Below are 18063 nucleotides of genomic sequence, written 5' to 3' on the forward strand. Positions count from 1 at the left end.
GTTCCTTTGTCCAGATTGTGATGTATAACGTGAATAGTTGTGGTCTCAACTCTGACTCCTGCAGAACTCGCCTAATCACCGACTACTTTCCATGAAAAAGACCTCTTCATCCTTACTCTCAGCCTACTGTCAGTCAGCCAATACTTTAGCCACGCTGATAACTTGTCCCTGACAACTTGAGTGTTTTTCTTATTCTTCAGCCTGCTGTGAAACACCTAGTCAAAGCTTACGTTAGTATTCGTATATTTGAAAAAATAACCAAATCGATGCAGCAAGTTTGGATGACATGCCCTTACATTGCACAAGGTAGAAGCTGATACACAAGAGAACAAACTATGTTAAGAACACAATGAAGATGAGACGTGATGTACACAGATTCAGTAAGTGAGCAAAAGTTGTAAAACAAAGTGAACACATTCACACCAAAAATCAAAAAGTTAACATATTTTAATTAGAGAATCAAAAAACAAGTCACGGGACGATCTGTTTGTTGCTGTCTATGAAAAACAGAAGATTGACTCCCGGACATAGCAAATGACTAGGTTTCTTCAGTGGAAGGATTTTTTGGTATGAAGTTGTTGGCTTAGCATAAACTGCTAACCATGTTAGGCCTGCATTCCTACTTGTTTAGGTCAATGGATACCTGGACATACATGGTCAATTGCCGCCTTCTTCCATTCATTCCATTGACTCTGGAGCAGTTGCTGCAGATTGGATGGTGGGAAAAGTAATTCTACTATTTAACATGACAGATAGAGCAAAGTAAATCAGTAATGGACAGAACAGTCAGCCTAACGTCAGTGCAGAAAAACTGTTAGGGTCTACTATCAAAGTTATATCAGCACGTGAAAAATATTTTGGGAAATTGATAAGGTTTTACAGCAGTAATCAGAGATGAAATAACTGAAGATTCATCCAGTGAGGTTTTCGGGGTGGAGCTAAGAAATAAGAAGGGGGTGGTAACGTTATTGAGGTTGTACTATTGGCCCTAAATAATCAATTCGAATTAGTGGAACAACTATTCAGGGAGACTGGGGAGATTTGCAGGAACAAGAAGGTTGCAATAATAGGAGATTGAAATATTTCAAACATAGAATGAACAACCAGAGCGTTAAGGATTAGATGGAGTGGAATTTGCTAAGTGTATTCAGGAATGTTTCCTCAAGCATTTAATAAGGGGTCCTACACCGAAAGGGGCAAAACATGAACTATGTTTGTGAAATAGGGCAGGGTAGGTGACTGAGGTGACAGTGGGGGAGCACTGTTAGACTAGTGAACATGGTTCTGTTAATTTCACAACAGTTTAGGAGAGTGATAATACTGGTCCATCGGTTCACGTTTTAAAGTGGGATTGGACAAATTTTAACGGAACTAGGCACGATCTTGCGGGGTGGATGGGAGTAGTTTGTTTACAGGTAAACTGATCTCCGATAAGTGGGAGGCCTTTATAAGTGAGATAGTTCGAATTCAAGGTCTATATGTTCCTGTGAGGATAAACGTCAACGTTAGCAGGAAAAGGGAACCCAGGATGACAAGCGATATTGAGACCGTGACCAGGAAAAGGAGGGATGCATCATTCAGGTATAGGCAGCTTGGAATAAGAGAATCCCTGATGGTATACAAGGGATGCAGGAGTTTACTGAAAAAGGAAATCAGGAGGGCGAATAGGGGGAACAATATAGTCTTGGCTGAGAAGTTTAGGGTGAATCCAAAGAGGTTCCTTATTTATATTAAAGGAAAAGGAATAACTAGAGAGAGAATAGGAGACCTTAAGGACCAAAGAAGAAATGTCTGTGCAGAACCAGGGTAAGGTTGTCGGTGAATATTTCTCTTTTGTGTTTACTGTGGAGAAACATTTGTATACCTTGGAACTTGGGGAAGATATTGGTGATATCTTGGTGACATTGTATATTAGTTGAAAATGTGTTGCTGGAAAAGCATAGCAGGGCAGGAAGAAGGGCTCATGCCCGAAACGTCGGTTCTCCTGCTCCTTGGATGCTGCCTGACTTACTGCGCTTTTCCAGCAACACATTTTCAGCTCTGATCTCCAGCATGTGCAGTCCTCACTTGGTCCTAGACATTCTATATTACATTAGAAGAGGTGTTGGCTGCATTAGAGTGCATGAATTTGGAAGCATGTCTTAGTCCTGACGAGATATATTCAGGAACACTGCAAGGGGCTCGAGAAGAAATTGCAGAACCTTGGCTAGATATATTTGCAACACTGTTAGCTGCAGGTGAGGTCCCGAAAGACTGGAGAGTAGCGAACGTTGTGACAATATTCAAGAAAGACTGCAAAGAAAAGCCTGGGAACTACAGACCAATAAGCTTGATGTTTGTGGTGGGTCCGTTTTCTGAGAAGATTCTGAGAGATAAGGCAGAAATGCATTTGGAGAGACAGGGTTTGTTTCAGAGTAATCAGCATGGCTTTGTGCGTGGGAGATCAGCCTTACAAATTTGTTAGAGTACTTTGATGAAGTAACCAAGAATGTTGATGAGGGCAGGGTGGTTGATGTCGTCTGTATAGATTTCAGAAAGGCCTTTGATAAGGTTCCCCTTCATAGGCTGCTTTGGAAGGTTAGATCGCATGGTATCGAGGGTAATATGGCAGATTGGATACACAATTAGCTTGATGGTGATGATCAGATGGTAACAGTAGAAAGATGCATTTATACTGGAGTGCCTCAGGGGTCGGGCTGGGCAAATTGCTGTTTGTTACCTATATTAATGATTTGCATGAGCGTGCACAACACATGGTTGGTAAGTTTGCAGATGACACTAAAATAGTTGGTAACATGCACAGCGAGGAAGGATATGAAAAATTGCAGTGGGAACTTGATCAGCTGTAGAAGTGGGCCAAGAAACGGCAAATGGAGTTTAATCCAGATAAGTGTGAGTTCTTGCATATTGGAAAGTCAAATCAAGATAGGAATTTCATGGTGAATGGGAGGACATTAAGGACTGTAGTGGAGTTCAGGTGTACGCTTCTCTGAAAGCGGAGTCACAATTAGACAGGGCAGTGAAGAAGGCTTTGGCACAAAGGCCTTCATGATTCAGGGCAGGAAGTACAGAATTTGGGAAATTATGTTGCAGATGTGCAGCACGTTAATTAGGCTGCACGTTGAGTATTGTGTTCAATTGTGGTCACCTAACTATAGGAAGGATGTTATTAAACTGGAAAGAAATTTTCAACTGTGTTGCCATGGTCCTAACGGTCTGAGCTACAGGGAAAGGTTGGACAAGCGAATATTTTTCTCTTTACTGCCTAAAAGACTAAGAGGGGATCTTATAGAAGTGTATACGTTCACGAGTGGCATGGATAGAATGAACGCACTCAGTCTTTCCCCAATCTCGGAGAAGCGAGGACTCGAGGCCATCAGTTTATTGTTCGAGGGGAAAGAATAAAAGGGAACCTGCAGGGCAACTCTTTACACAGACGATTGTCCGATTTTGGATTGAGTTGCCAGTGGACGTGGTTGGAGCGGGGATATTAACAGCTATTGAAAGATATTTGGATTAATACTTGGATAAGAAAGGTTGAGAAGGATATGGTCAATGTGCATGGAAATGGGGTTGGGTAGAAGAATGGTTTGGTCGGCTTGGACCAGTTTGCACAAAAGGGTCTGTCTCTGTGCTGTCGGGATTTTAAAACCATTTGAATGTATGACTGTAGAGACTACATGCAAACGGGATGTTTTTAATGTTTGGGGAGTCTAAAATATGTTTTAATGTTGGGTCAGATGGGAAATGTTCTGATCCTCCTACCGATCTTTCTTGCCTTTAAGGGAGTCCATTGCGACTTCATCGCACTAAATTCCTGGGTGGGAGACGGAGGGCACCGAAACGTTGACGCTGCTGTCCTTCCACAAATGCCAGCAGACCTGCTGAGTTTCCCCAGTACTTTGTTTTATTTTTCTGAGTGACATGAGAAAAGCTAAGACACTGTATATATTAAAGCATGAAACAGTTTGTTTTTAAACAGATCTTCAAAATAATCAAGTAGAAAGGAAAGAACGTGGCAGTATGCTTTTGGTATTGATAATATAATCGTGTTGGATAGAGGAGCACTTTCAAACTGATTCATGCATGATTTTTCCACCCAGGCTTGATGATTCCATGTTTGAATTCAGAGGGATCCCTGTTTCACTTCTTGTCACATATCTCCACCAATCACTACAATTTAAAACGTAACTGCATTGGTGATATTAAAAATAAACACAGGTCTCAGACTTTATCTCGTTCAGCATTAACAAGTTTGCCAAGTTTGCATATTAAGCAAAAGCAACGTAGTTATTTCCAAGCTAAAACTCCACAAACAAAGCTAAAATGAGGAAAAGTAAAGCTCTTCGAGTGTTATCTTTGAAACACTTTGGAGGAAAAAGTGAGGACTGCAGACGCTGGAGATCAGAGTCAAAAAGTGTGGCGCTGGAAAAACACGACAGATCAGGCAGCATCCCAGGAGCAGGAACTTACGCTTCAGGCATAAGTTCCTCTTCATGAATTCCTGATGAGCGGCTTCTGACCGAGATTTCGACTCTGCTGCTCTTCGAATACTGCCTGTCTTGTGGGGGATGAAATTGTGGGGGTATCTGTTTTTGGATACAATGTACATACAAAGTATTCTCCAAAAACGGATATCCCGGCAATTTCATCAACAGATGCCTAAGGGAAAGACAACGAAATGAGGACATGCCACAACCCAAAGGACTAGCTACACTACCATACATCAAAAACATTTCCGAACTGACAGCAAGACTATTGCGACCACTAGGACTCATAACAGCACAAAAACAAACAGCCACTTTCAGGAAACAACTCACCAGGACGAAGACCCGATATGCAGCATGAGCAAAACCAATGTACTGTACAAAATCACATGCAAGGACTTCATAAAACACTACATAGGACAAACAGGAAGACAGCTAACGATCCGCATCCATGAACACCAACTCGCCACGAAACGACACGACCAGCTATCCTTAGTAGCCACACACTAAGATGACAAGCAACATGAGTTCGACTGAGGCAACACTACGAGAGGCAACATTCCGAGAGGCATGGCACTCATCCACTGATTCAGTCAACAAATACATCGACCTGGACCCAAAATACCGACCACTGCAGCGGACAGCTGGAACTGACAACCGGAAGCGGCAGATACAAATCACTATAAATGTTGGAGGAAACATCACAGAAGAACTTCACAGGAGGCTCCCAAGCGCAGAGGATGTCTACTAGACAGGAGACGAAACGTCTGCAACACAAATTCCTAGCTCGGCGAACAGAACAACAACAATGATGAAGTGCTGTTCCATTTAAGCAAAATACTTGCAGACTTAATACCGTCCTGTTAAAAATCACACAACAAAGTTTGGAAGTCCAACAGGTGTTCAAGGTTTGTGAGAAGATTTGTACCTCGGATGCTCGTTGTTGTGGTTTTGTTGTGGTCTACAACACATATTGCCAGCTCGGCGAACAGATCTACCAGGTGTATTTGGAAACACTAGCGTTTGGTGCACTGCTCCTTCAACAGGTGGTCAGAGGGCCACATCACGACCTTCTAACGTTGGCACATTTGTTAACAAATGAAATTGAACACATGCTCCAGGACAACATAATCAAAGTGAGTTGCAGTGACTGGAGATCACACGTAATAATGGTTTCAAAACCAGATGGTACACAACGTTTATGTCATTCCAGGTACAAAATCCGATTCATACTTGATTCCACATTTGGAAGACTGTATTGTGAATATAGGGCACACGTATATTTGCTCGCACGTACCTTATCTCAAAGAGCAAAAAAATTTTGGTTTTGTAACACCGCATAGACTGTATCAATTTAGAGTTATGCCATTTGTTATGAATATCACGTGCATCTTATCTACACTCTTCATGATTTTATAAACCTCTAAGAAGTTCGCCCTTAACCTCCTGCACTCCAGTGAAAGAAATCCCAGCCTATCCAGCCTCTCTTACAACACAATCCATCCTTTCATGAGAACAATGTGATAAATCTCGTCTGAACCCACTCCAAATTAATAATATCCTTCAGATAACTGGGCGACCAGAACTGGACACAGTATTCCAGAAGAGGCCACACCAACATGGGCGGCACGGTGGCACTGTAGTTAGCACTGCTGCCTCACAGCGCCAGAAGACCCGGGTTCAATTCCCGCCTCAGGCGACTCTCTGTGTGGAGTTTGCACATTTTTCCCGTATCTGCGTGGGTTTCCTCCCGATGCTCCGTTTTCCTCCACAATCCAAAAATGTGCAGGTTAGGTGAATTGAATGTGCTAAATTGTCCGTAGTGTTGTCTGGGTGGTATACGCTTCGGCGGGTCGGTGTGGACTTGTTGGGCCGAATGGCCTGGTTCCACACTGTAAGTAATCTAATCTAATCTAAACATCCTGTACAGCCTCAACATAACATCCCAACTCCTATACTGAAAGGTCTGAGCAATGAACGCATGCATGCTAAACGCTGTTGTTAAAGTACAGATTTGAGACGACCCAGGGGATCCGATGTGGACACAGACCGAAAAGTTTCTCTCTCTTGGTTCGTCCCGGAGACGTACTCTTTGGAAGTCTGGAATAAAAAACAGACAGATTCGTTTAATTTTACTCATCTCCTCTATTTACTAATAGTATCACTATTACAACATAACACTGATACGTATAATCTAAACTAACTAGGTTCTAATAACCGAGGAGAGCAGGGTACCAGCTCTTCAGGTGCCCCAGCAGCAAATGCTGCTGTACTGATACAAAGTGGCTTCCTTCATACGACACGTTTACAAAAATATTGCATGTTCTTAATTAGACGGATAACTTTGGAAGGCAATAATTTGTAAGGAAGAGAAGTTAATTGACAGGTCTATGTATGCTCAACTAGTCACTCCGACAGGTCCTAAGCCATTCATCAGGTGGGAAAAACATACCCAGCCGAGTTAGGCACGTGGAAGGGAGATAAACTCCTATCATAAAGAGGTACCAGTCTGAGCTAATTGGAGAGTCTATGATGTAACCTTGAATAGCTCACATGTCTGATACGATTGTTTTACAAAATGGCTTCTTTGCCAGGAAAGAAAAAGTTTGACCATAAAGTGGCTTCCTGACACATTGTGCTACAATCTCTTCAATGTTTGGCCTAGAATTATTTCTAAGCTAGGAGCAGACTCCGGCTCTTTAAGCACTGAATCATTCTGTATCTGAGGCTGAAATGTTACCGTAAGGTTGCATTTCAACTCATCCATTAGTGTTTGAATTAAACATGCTTTCTTTTCAGGGTTGTGATTCAGATTCAAATAAGACATATGATCTGACTAGTTAGAATTGACAGTGGGGCAGTCTGCAAGGTCTGTAGAGCTGTCTGCAAAAACAGCAAGTAAATTAAAGCTTCATCGATATTACCTTTTACAGAGTTTGTATTTAATAACAGGTAATAGCTACACAATATCATCAGAAAGTCTCAAGAAAGGCAATTAAATTCAATCCAATTAAATTTTCTATTGGCATCAGCAGCCACAGCACTCTTCTCGAGTATCTTTTTGAACTCTTAAGTCAGGGTCTTGTAATGGCAAAATGTTTTTTTCTCTGTGTGTCTGCTTGCAAGTGGTAATACGGAATTATTCTAATTGACAGGAGCTGACCGTCAATTCCAAGGCTTCTGTATCAAACACTGAGATTAATTTCACGAAAGAACAGCCGTGAATGTTATCGCTTGGTGTCCTGTTTTACACAGATTCACTGATGTTAAAGCAAATTTTCTTAATTGCCTGAGAGCATCCTGTTATCACTGGGTGAGCACAGATATTTTAATCTTCTGTATAACTTGTATTCCCCCCTTTTTCTGAGCCTCCAAGCCTGTCCTGTCAATTTTATAGTGTTGAGCAAATGTGTTCTATATTTCAGCATTGAATTTTGGTCTAAATGTTTATAGACATGTTTTAAGGCTAGAGACATTCTCACCTTCTTATCTGCCCTATCTACATGTGATTCAAACTTCAAAGACCAGAACCTTTAGGTTTCTTTGTTCTAGATCACGACTCAAGACCCTACTTTTAATTAGTGTATGCCCTGCCCTTGTTTGTTTTATCAAAATTTAATATCTTTGCATTCGTTCAAATTAAACTCCATCTGCCACTCTTCAGCCCATTCACCCAATTGATCAAGAACTGGTTGTAATCGTAGATAACCTTTGTTACTGTCCACTTTAACAACAATTTCAGTCTCACCCACAAACTTACGAACCGTACTTTCCATATTATCATCGAAATCATTAAGAAGGTTGGCAAATAAATGTGGGCCCACCACCGATCCCTGGGGAACACCGCTGGTCACAGACCATCAGTATGTAAAACAACACTCCACTATTACTGTCACCTACTGTTAAGCTAAAAATCACACAACACCAGGTAATAGTCCAACAGATTTAATTGGAAGCACACTAGCTTTCGGAGCGACGCTCCTTCATCAGGTGATTGTGGAGGGCTCGATCGTAACACAGAATTTATAGCAAAAATTTGCAGTGATGTAACTGAAATTATACATTGAAGAAATGATTGTCTGTTAAACCTTTCATCTGTTAGAAAACAGTGATAATTTCACTTCTTTCATGTGTAAATCACAACACCCTTTTTAAAGTTGCATTCTCGGTTTAGCTGTTAACAATGGTGATAGCTAGACAATATGTTGAAGGTGCTAGCCCTCTGTGTTCTCTGTCTATGACCGGATGTTTAGATTGTTTTACATATTTTACATATATTCATGCAGTTTTTGAGCTCAGAGTTCTACGTGAAAATATGTAGTTTTTGAGCAAAGTGCAATGTAACTCTGCAAGTACAAAAAAATTCACCACACAAAATATATGCGTGCATGTGGGTCTTTGTCTGTCTGTGAGTGTGTGTGTCTGTCTGGGGTGAGGGTTGTGAGTGTGAGAAAGTGTGTGTGTGTGTGCATGTATGTGTGTGTGTAGTGAGTGCAGAGTGTCTTACGTCTGTGAGGGGTACATGTGTGGGAGTGTGTGTGTCTATAAAGGTGTGTGTGGGTGTCTGTGTGTAACTGTGTCCGTGTATATGTGAGAGTTTGTGTGTGGGGGAATATCTGTGTGTTTTGTGGGTGTGTTGTGTGTGTGTGTGTGTGTGTTTAATGCAATGGTGATCACATGTAATGTGACATGAACCCAATGTCCCGGTTGAGGCCCTCCTTATGAATTCATGGTCATCATTAGATTTTTAATTCCAGATTTTATTGAATACCAATGCCACCATCAGCCATGCTAGGATTCGAACCTTCATCCTCCCAACATTACACAGGTCTCCATATTACTCATCTTAGCAAAAATACCATTAGAACATCACCTCACCATTTGGCGACGATTGTTTTTGAAAGGTCCGTCCTTCTATGTGAACAAATTGAGATTTATTACTGAGCCCGTCCATGTGTCGGCCTCTCCATATAGTCAGTTAACAGAAATCTTGGGTTTGTATTTTCCATTTTTGTGATAAAAGAGCTAAAAATGAATTGAAAAAATCTTACACCACAGACTTGTAATTTCTGAAGCTGGAGGGGGGTTACAGAGATAAGGAGGGTTGTGAGGCTGGAGGAGGAATTACAGAGACAGGGAAGGGGCATAGTGGGAGAAAAGAGAAAGAAACAGTGACATTTCACAGCTGCCCTCGGAGAGAGCTCACTCTCAGAACTACTGCAGCTGATTAATATATAAATCATAGTCTGTTTAATTTTCGTAAATCTACAATAGTGAATAAGGTGAGGGTTTCTTTTTAATGTTGAAAATGTGTTGCTGGTAAAGCACAGCAGTTTAGGCAGCATCCAAGGAACAGGAGATTCGACGTTTCAGGCATAAGCCCTTCATCAGGAATCCATTCCTGATGAAGGGCTTATGCCCGAAACGTCGATTCTCCTGTTCCTTGGATGCTGCCTGACCTGCTGTGCTTTGCCAGCAACACATTTTCAGCTCTGATCTCCAGCATCTGCAGACCGCACTTTCTCCTCAAAGATGTCTTTTTAATGTGTCTTGCAGTCTCTTGATTAAATTTTAAAATATAAAGCGTAAGTATTAAGTTATTCTGGAGTAGTGTTTTGTAGAGCAGTAAGACTATGCCTTTTCCTAGGTCTGAAAAATTTTAAGGTGCAGAGATGGACATTCATAGATTGATGTGCCTCTCCTGTCAGATGTCGGCGATCATGGAGAATTTCAATGATCCTGATGATTATGTCTGCTGGAAGTGAGGTTGCAAATCCCATTGGATTGGTTGGAGCGGGGCAGTTAAAGGCGGTTAGGAATTGACCGCGGGGGGGGGGGGGTGGTAAGTGAGCATGATAGGTGGCAGTCTCAGGATGGTAGGATACTGTAGATACAGTCAAGTGGATGGGTTACCTCTACGAAAGGTAGGAGGCTAGGCAGGTATTGCAGCAGTCTCCCGTGGCCGTCTCCATCTCAAATAAGTATACTGGTTTGGAAAAGTTAGGGGATGATAGACTCTCAAGTGACTGACGCACTGACAACCAGGTTCCTGGTACCGAGACTCTCTCTGATGTAATGAGGGGTATGTCAGGTTCCAGATGATCAATGATGATAAGGGATTCTCTGGTATAGGGCACAGACGGCCGTTTGTGCAGCTGACAGTGAGACTCATAATGGGGTGGGGCCTCCCTGGTGCCAGGGTCAAGGATGTCTCCGAGGGGGAGTAGAATCTTCTAAAAAAGGGAGAATAACCAGTGGGATGTGGTTGTACGTTGGTACCTATGACATAGGAAGAGAAAGGATGAAGTCCTGATGAGAATATGGCAAATTAGCCTGGAGGTTTAAAAGGTAGGTCCTCAAGGATAATAATATCTGGATTAGACCTATTGCCTCATGCTAATGCAAGTAGGAATAACAGGATGGAGCAGATGAATGAGTGGCTCTGGACCTGGTGGAGCTGAGAAGGATTCACATTTTCGAATCATTGGAATCTCTTGTGGGGTAGAATCGACCTGCGTAAGAAGGACGGATTGTACCTGCATTGAAAGGGAAGATTTTCTAGTACTACTTAGGAGGAATTGAACCAGTGAGGGAGTGGGAGTAAACCCAAAGAGATAGTGAGGAAAGAGGTAAGTCTGAGGCTGATACTGTTCAGAGGACAGACTGTCAAGGCTGGCAAGGGCACGTCACATTTATTTCAATGCAAGTGGCCTGGAAGGCAGATGATCTCAGGATATGGATTTGAACGTGGGACTGGGATATTACAGCAGTTACAGAGGCATGAATCAGGGATGGATAGTACCAGTACCTTACTGTTCCTGTGTATAGATGCTATAGCAAGGATAGGACAGGGGATGTGGCATCTTTGATGAGGGATAACATTACAGCTGGGCTTCAGGAGGACATTCCCGGTCCTACATCCAGGCAAGTTATTTGGGTGGGACTGAGAAAGAAGAAAGGGATGATCACCTCATTGGGATTGTACTGTAGACACCCGCCCAATAGTCAGCAGGGAATTGAGAAGTAAGGTTACCAGGGGATCTATATCTGTTATCTGTAAGAATAAAATGGTTGCAATTAGAAGGGGTTTTAACTTTACCAACATCACCTCTTAGTGCTATAGTGTTAAGGGCTTGGATGGAAAACTATTTGTTTAGTGTGTACGAGAACAATTCAGATTCAGTTTCTCGGATGTACCTACTAGAGCAGGAACAAAACTTGATCTTTTTCTTTATTCATTCACAGGATGAGGATGTCACTGGCTGGGCCCAGAGGACAGCTAACAGATTACAACTTTGCGATGGATCTGAAGTTCCATGTAGGCCAGATCAGGTAAGGATGACAGATTCCTTCCCTAAAGGTTATTAGTGAACCAGATGGTGCTTTTTAACCAACAATCGACAATTGATTCATTGTCATCATTAAATTCTTAATTCCAGATTTTTTGTGAAATTCAAATTCCCCCATCTGCCGTGGTGGGATTCAAACCCAGGTCCCCAAATCGTTTCTTGGTCTCTGGATTAACTGTCTAATGATAATATCACGAGGCCATCACCGCCTCCTCTTTTGGGAAATAAGGCAGGGTGAGTGACTGAGGTATCAGTGGGTAGCACGTCAGCACCAAAGATCCCACAGTATTGTGGCTCAGTGGTTAGCGCTGCTTCCAGACACGGGTGACTCTCTGTATGGAGTTTGCACATTCTCCCCATGTCGGACAGAGTTTCCTTCAGGTGCTCTGGTTTCCTCCCACAGTCCAAAGATGTGAACGTTTGGTGATTTGCTCATATTAAATTGTCCGGAGTGTTTAGACGCAGTAGATGTGGTGTTCAGATTTGCAGGAAAATGTCTGCCTGATTTTGACGAGATCTTTTGGGGCCTTGGACAGTGGTGATGGGTGAGGTGTGGGCACAGGACTTACATCTCCTGTGGTGGCAAGGGAGGGCGCTGGCATGGAGGGTGGGTTTAGGGGAAGGTGTGGACCTAACAAGGGAGTCGAAGAGGGAATGGTCTATGTGGCATACAGGTAGGGATGGGGAGGGAAATGTATCCCTGATGCTTGGGTATGACTGTAGCTAGCGGAAATGGCAGTGGTTAATGCACTGTATCTGGAGATTAGTGTGGTGGATATGCATTGGAGGGCATTGTTGATCACGTGGGAAGGAAATTGAATGGGAAGCCTTTCTGAGATGTTCTGGAGTGGAATTGCTCCTCCTCAGTGCAGATCTGGAAGACGTGGAGGAATTGGGTACAGGGCTATGCTCGAGAATAATCAGGAGAGCAAAAAGGGGGCATGAAATAATATCCAGAAAATGGTTTAGGGCGAACCCAAAGATATTCTGCAAATACATCACAGATAAAAGAATAACCAGGCAGATCAACAAGGCGGTCTATGGAACCACAGAAGCTGGGAGAGATATGATGCGAGTATTTCACATTTTGTTTTACTGGAGAATGAAATGGAAGCTAGAGAGTTTGGAGAAATAAATAGTGATAACTTGATAAATGTCCATATTACAGAGAAGGTGGTACTGGATGTCTTAAATCGTATCAAGGTAGATCACTGAATGGGACCTGATCAGATGTATCTCAGACATTTGTGAAAAGCTAGTGAGGTGATTGCTGGACCCCTCCTGAGATGTTTGTATCATCGATAGTCACAGGTGAAGTACTGGAAGATGGCTGCAATGATTTTAAAAAGTTGGTAAGAAAAGGCCGGGGAACAAGAAATCAGTGAGCATTTTCATAGAGTTTCCTAGAGAGCCATTCCTAGTGTTATTTCATGTCCCCTTTTTGCTCTCCTGATTTTCCTCTACTGTCGTCCTGTATTGAATTCCTCCACTTCTTCCATATCTGCACTCAGGACGAGCAATTCCACTCCAGAACATTCCAGTGGCAGGCAGGTTGTTGGAAGGGACCCTGAGGAATAGGATTTACATGTGTTTGGAAAGGGAAGGCATGATTAGTGACAGTCAACACGGCTTTGTGCGTGGGAAATAGTGTCTCACTAACTTGATTGAATCTTTTGAAGAATGACAAAGATGATTGAAGGGAGACTGTGGACATTGTTAGTATGGACTTCAGAAAGACATTCAACAAAGTTTACAAAGCAGACTGGTTACCAAGGTGAGGTAACATGGAATGCACGGAGAACTAGCCATTTGGATACAAAATCGGCTTGAATGTAGGAGACAGAGGGCGGTGATCGAGGGTTGCTTTGTTGTCTGGAAACCTGTGAAAAGCAGTGTGCTGCAAGGATCGATACTGGTCTTTTTTATATAAATGAGTTGGATGTGAATGAGGTATGGTCAGTGGGTTTACAGAAGACACCAAAATTGGAGGTGTTTTGAACAGTGAAGGCGTTTACTTCAGTGTTGAACAGGATCTTGATCAGATGAGGCAATCGGCTGAGGAATGGCAGACAGTATAATTTAGATACATGTGAGGTGCTGCATTTTGGAAAGGCAAATCAGGGCAGGACTTATACACTGAATGGGATGATCCTGGAGAGCTTTGCTGAACAAGGAAAACTAGGAGTGCAGGTTCACAGTTCCCTGGAAGTAGAGTCCCAACTAGGCAGGGGAGTGAAGGCAGCGTTTGGCACACTTTCCACTATTGGGCAATGTATGAATGCAGAAGTTGTGATGTGCTATTGTGGTTGTATAGGACATTAATTTAAGGCCCTTCGGAATTCTGTTTTCCGTTCCAGTCTTCCTCTTCTAGGAATGATATTGTGAAACTGGAAACGTTCAGAAAAGGGCTTTGCCAGGTTTGGACGGTTTGAGCTACTGGGAAAGCCTAAATAGGCTGGGAATATTGTTCCTGGAGTGTTAGAGACTGAGAGGTGATCTTGTCAAGATTTATAAAACCATGATTGGCCTGAATAAGGTGAACAGTCAGGGTCATTTTCCCATGTGTGATGGGTTCAATACTAGAGGACACAGCATAAGGTGTGAGGGAAAAGATTAAAAGGGGTCTTAGGGGCAACTTCTTCATGTCGAGTGTGGTGCTTGTATGGAATGAGCAGCCGGAGGAAGGGGAGGAGGCTTGTACATTACAGCATTTAAATGGCATTTGATTGGATACATGAAGAGGAAGGATTTCGCGGGATATGGGCCAGCTTCTGGCACATGGGAATCCAGGATTCCTGGTTGGCATGCATGAGTTGGACTGTAGGGAAGGTTTCTGTGTTGTACATCTCTATGACACGAATAAATTAAACCTTAAAAATTTTCTTTTATGGAGATGTAACATAATTTCATAAAATTCTCCTTGAAGCTGAGAAGGTTAAGCAGTGATTTCGACCAGGAGCAGATAGTTTTCAGAGATATTTAATTAACAGAGAGAAATTATAAACTTTTGTGACCGTTTTTAGTAACTACTTTCGTTGGCAAATAATGCAGGGTGATAATGTGAAGGTTGTTGTACTCATTGAGTGTGAAGGAAGTGGGAGAGACAGCAGAGACTGGGAGAGAAATGGAGTTAGTGTGCACTGGGAGGGTTTATAACCACACGATTTAGGCTGCTAGACCTGAATTAGAAATTCCCGGTGAAATAAAATCAAAAGAACTGCGGGCGATATAAATCAGGAACAAGAACCAGAAGGTGCTGGACACGTTCAGAAGATCTGGCAACATCTGTGAAGAGATTTGAGAGTTAACGTTTCTGAGCTGGTGACCCTTCCTCAGAGCTGATCGTCGGCAAATATTGGTTTATATGCTGAAGGGTGTGGGGAGGATATAAGGTGTAAATGATCGGGAGGATAGAGTGAAAATAAGAGTTGGATAAAGGAGTGGATAACAATGTTGTTCGGTGGGTGAATCACTGTTAAAGGAGACTTGGTTACTAACCAGAGATAGTGTGTAATGGCAGGCTATGTGATAACAAAACCTGATGTGTGGGGTAGAGGGCTAGGACATGGGGGAGTTCAGGCTTTAAACTATTGAACTTGGTATTGAGTCCGGAGAGCTGCACGGTTCCCAAATGGAAAACGAGGTGTTGTTCTTCCAACTTACGTTGATCTTTGCTGGAACACTGCAGAAAGTGTGAGAGAGTTATTGGCCAGTGAACAGGGTAGTGTGTTAAAGTGGCAGTTAACTAGAAGCTCGAGGTCTCCGGTTAAATGCGGAATATAGATTACCTGCCGGGATTTCTGCCAACTCCGAGATGCCACCATCAGACACGTTCCCCTCCCCTCCCTTGTCCACCTATTGCAGGGACTGCCCCTTCTCGGTCACCATGGCCCACTCCTCCATCGTTCTCAACATCCCCACACCACCCCAGCCCTTTCCCTCTCAATATCCCCATCCCCACCTCCTACCTTCTCCCTCAACATCCCCCCTTCCCCCACCCCAGCACCTTCCCTCTAATCATCACCTTCACCAACCCAGCCCATTCACTCGCAACATCCCCATCGGCACCCCAAAACTCCCCCCTCAACATTCGCCTCCCCATCCCAGCACCTTCCCCCTCAACATCCCCCTCCCCCACTCCAGCACCTTTCCCTTCAACATCCCCCTCCCCACCTCAGCACCTTCCCCCTCAACATTCCCCTCCCTTACCCCAGCACCTTCCCTCTCAACATCCCCCTCCCCACCCCAGCACCTTCCCTCAACATCCCCCTCCCTCATCCCAGCACTTTCCATCTCAACAACCCGCTCCCCACCTCAGCACCGTCCCTCCAAACAACCCCTCCCCAACCAAGCACCTTCCCTCTCAACATCCCCCTCCCCAATCCTGGCACCTTGCCCATCATCATCCCCCTCCCAACCACAACACCTTTCCTCCCAACATCCCACTCCCCACCTCAGCACCTTTTCTCTCAACATTCCCCCCCCACCTGAGCACCTTCTCTCTCAACATCCCCCTCCTCCAATCCAGTATCTTCCTCTCAACATCCCCCTCCCGACCCCAGCACTATCCCTCCCAACATCTCCCCTCCCCAACCCCAGCACTATCCCTCCAAATATCCCCCCTCCCACACCCTAGCACCTTTTCTTTCAACATCCTCCTCCCTATCCCAGCACCTTCCCTCTCAACATCCCCCCCACCCCAGCACCTTCCCTCTCAATATCCCCCTCACGCACCCCAGCACCTTTCCTGTCAACATCCCCCTCCCCACCCCAGCACCTTCCCTCTCAACATCCCCCTCCCCACCCCAGCACCTTTCCTCTCAACATCCCCCTCCTCACCCCTGCACCTTTCCTCTCAACATCCCCCTCCCAACCCCAGCACCTTTCCTCTTAAAATCCCCCTCCCAACCCCAGCACCTTTCCTTTGAACATCCCCTTCCCCACCCCAGCACCTTTCCTCTCAACATTCCCCCACCCCTGCACATTCCCTCTCAACATCCCCCTCCCACCCCAGCACCTTTCCTCTCAACAGTCACCTCCCCCACCCCAGTACATTCCCTCTGAACATCCCCCTCCCCACCCCAGCACCTTTCCTCTCAACATCCCCCTCCTCACCCCAGCACATTTCCTCTCAACATGCCCCTCCCACCCAGCACCTTTCCTCTCAACATTCACCTCCCCCACGCCAGCACATTCCCTCTGAACGTCCCCCTCCATACCCCAGCGCCTTTCCTCTCAACATCCCCCTCCCCATCCCAGCACATTCCCTCTCAACAACCCCCTCCCCCACCCCAACACCTTTCCTCTCAACGTCCTCCTCCACACTCCAGCACCTTTCCTCTCAACATCCCCCACCCCAACCCAGCACCTTCCCTCTCAACATCCCCCTCCCCACCACAGCACCTTTCCTCCCAACATCCCCCTCCCCACTCCAGCACCTTTCCTCTCAACATCCCCCTCCCCACCCCAGCATCTTTCCTCTCCATATCCCACTCCCCACCCCAGCATCTTTCCTCTCCATATCCCCCTCCCCACCTCAGCACCTTTCCTCTCAAAATCCCCCTCCCAACCCCAGCACCTTTCCTTTCAACATCCCCCTCCCCACCCCAGCACCTTTCCTCTCAAAATCCCCCTCCCAACCCCTGCACCGTTCCTTTCAAAATCCTCCTCCCCCACCCCAGCACCTTTCCTCACAACGTCCACCTCCACACCCCAGTACCTTTCCTCTCAACATCCCCCACCCTATCCCAGCACCTTCCCTCTCAACATCCCCCTTCTCACCCAAGCACCTTCCCTCTCATCATCCCCCTCCCCACCCCAGCACCTTTCCTCTCAACATCCCCCACCCCACCCCAGCACCTTCCCTCTCAACATCCCCCTCCCCACCCCAGCACCTTTCCTCTCATCATCCGCAGCCCCACCCCAGCACCTTTCCTCTCAACACCCCCCTCCCAACCCCAGCACCTTTCCTCTCAAAATCCCCCTCCCCACCCCAGCTCCTTTCCTCTCAACATCCCCCTCCCCAAACCAGTACCTTCCCTCTCAACATCCCCCTCCCCACCCAAGCACCTTTCCTCTCAATATCCCCCTCCTCACCCCAGCACCTCTCCTCTCAAAATCCCCCTCCCAACCCCAGCACCTTTCCTTTCAACATCCCCCTCCCCACCCCAGCACCTTTCCTCTCATTATCCCCCCACCCAAGCACCTTCCCTCTCATCATCCCCCTC

Source organism: Chiloscyllium plagiosum, unplaced genomic scaffold, assembly GCF_037043375.1.
Source record: "Chiloscyllium plagiosum isolate Xiang-an unplaced genomic scaffold, Cpla_swu_hap1 HiC_scaffold_20, whole genome shotgun sequence".
NCBI lineage: Eukaryota > Metazoa > Chordata > Chondrichthyes > Orectolobiformes > Hemiscylliidae > Chiloscyllium > Chiloscyllium plagiosum.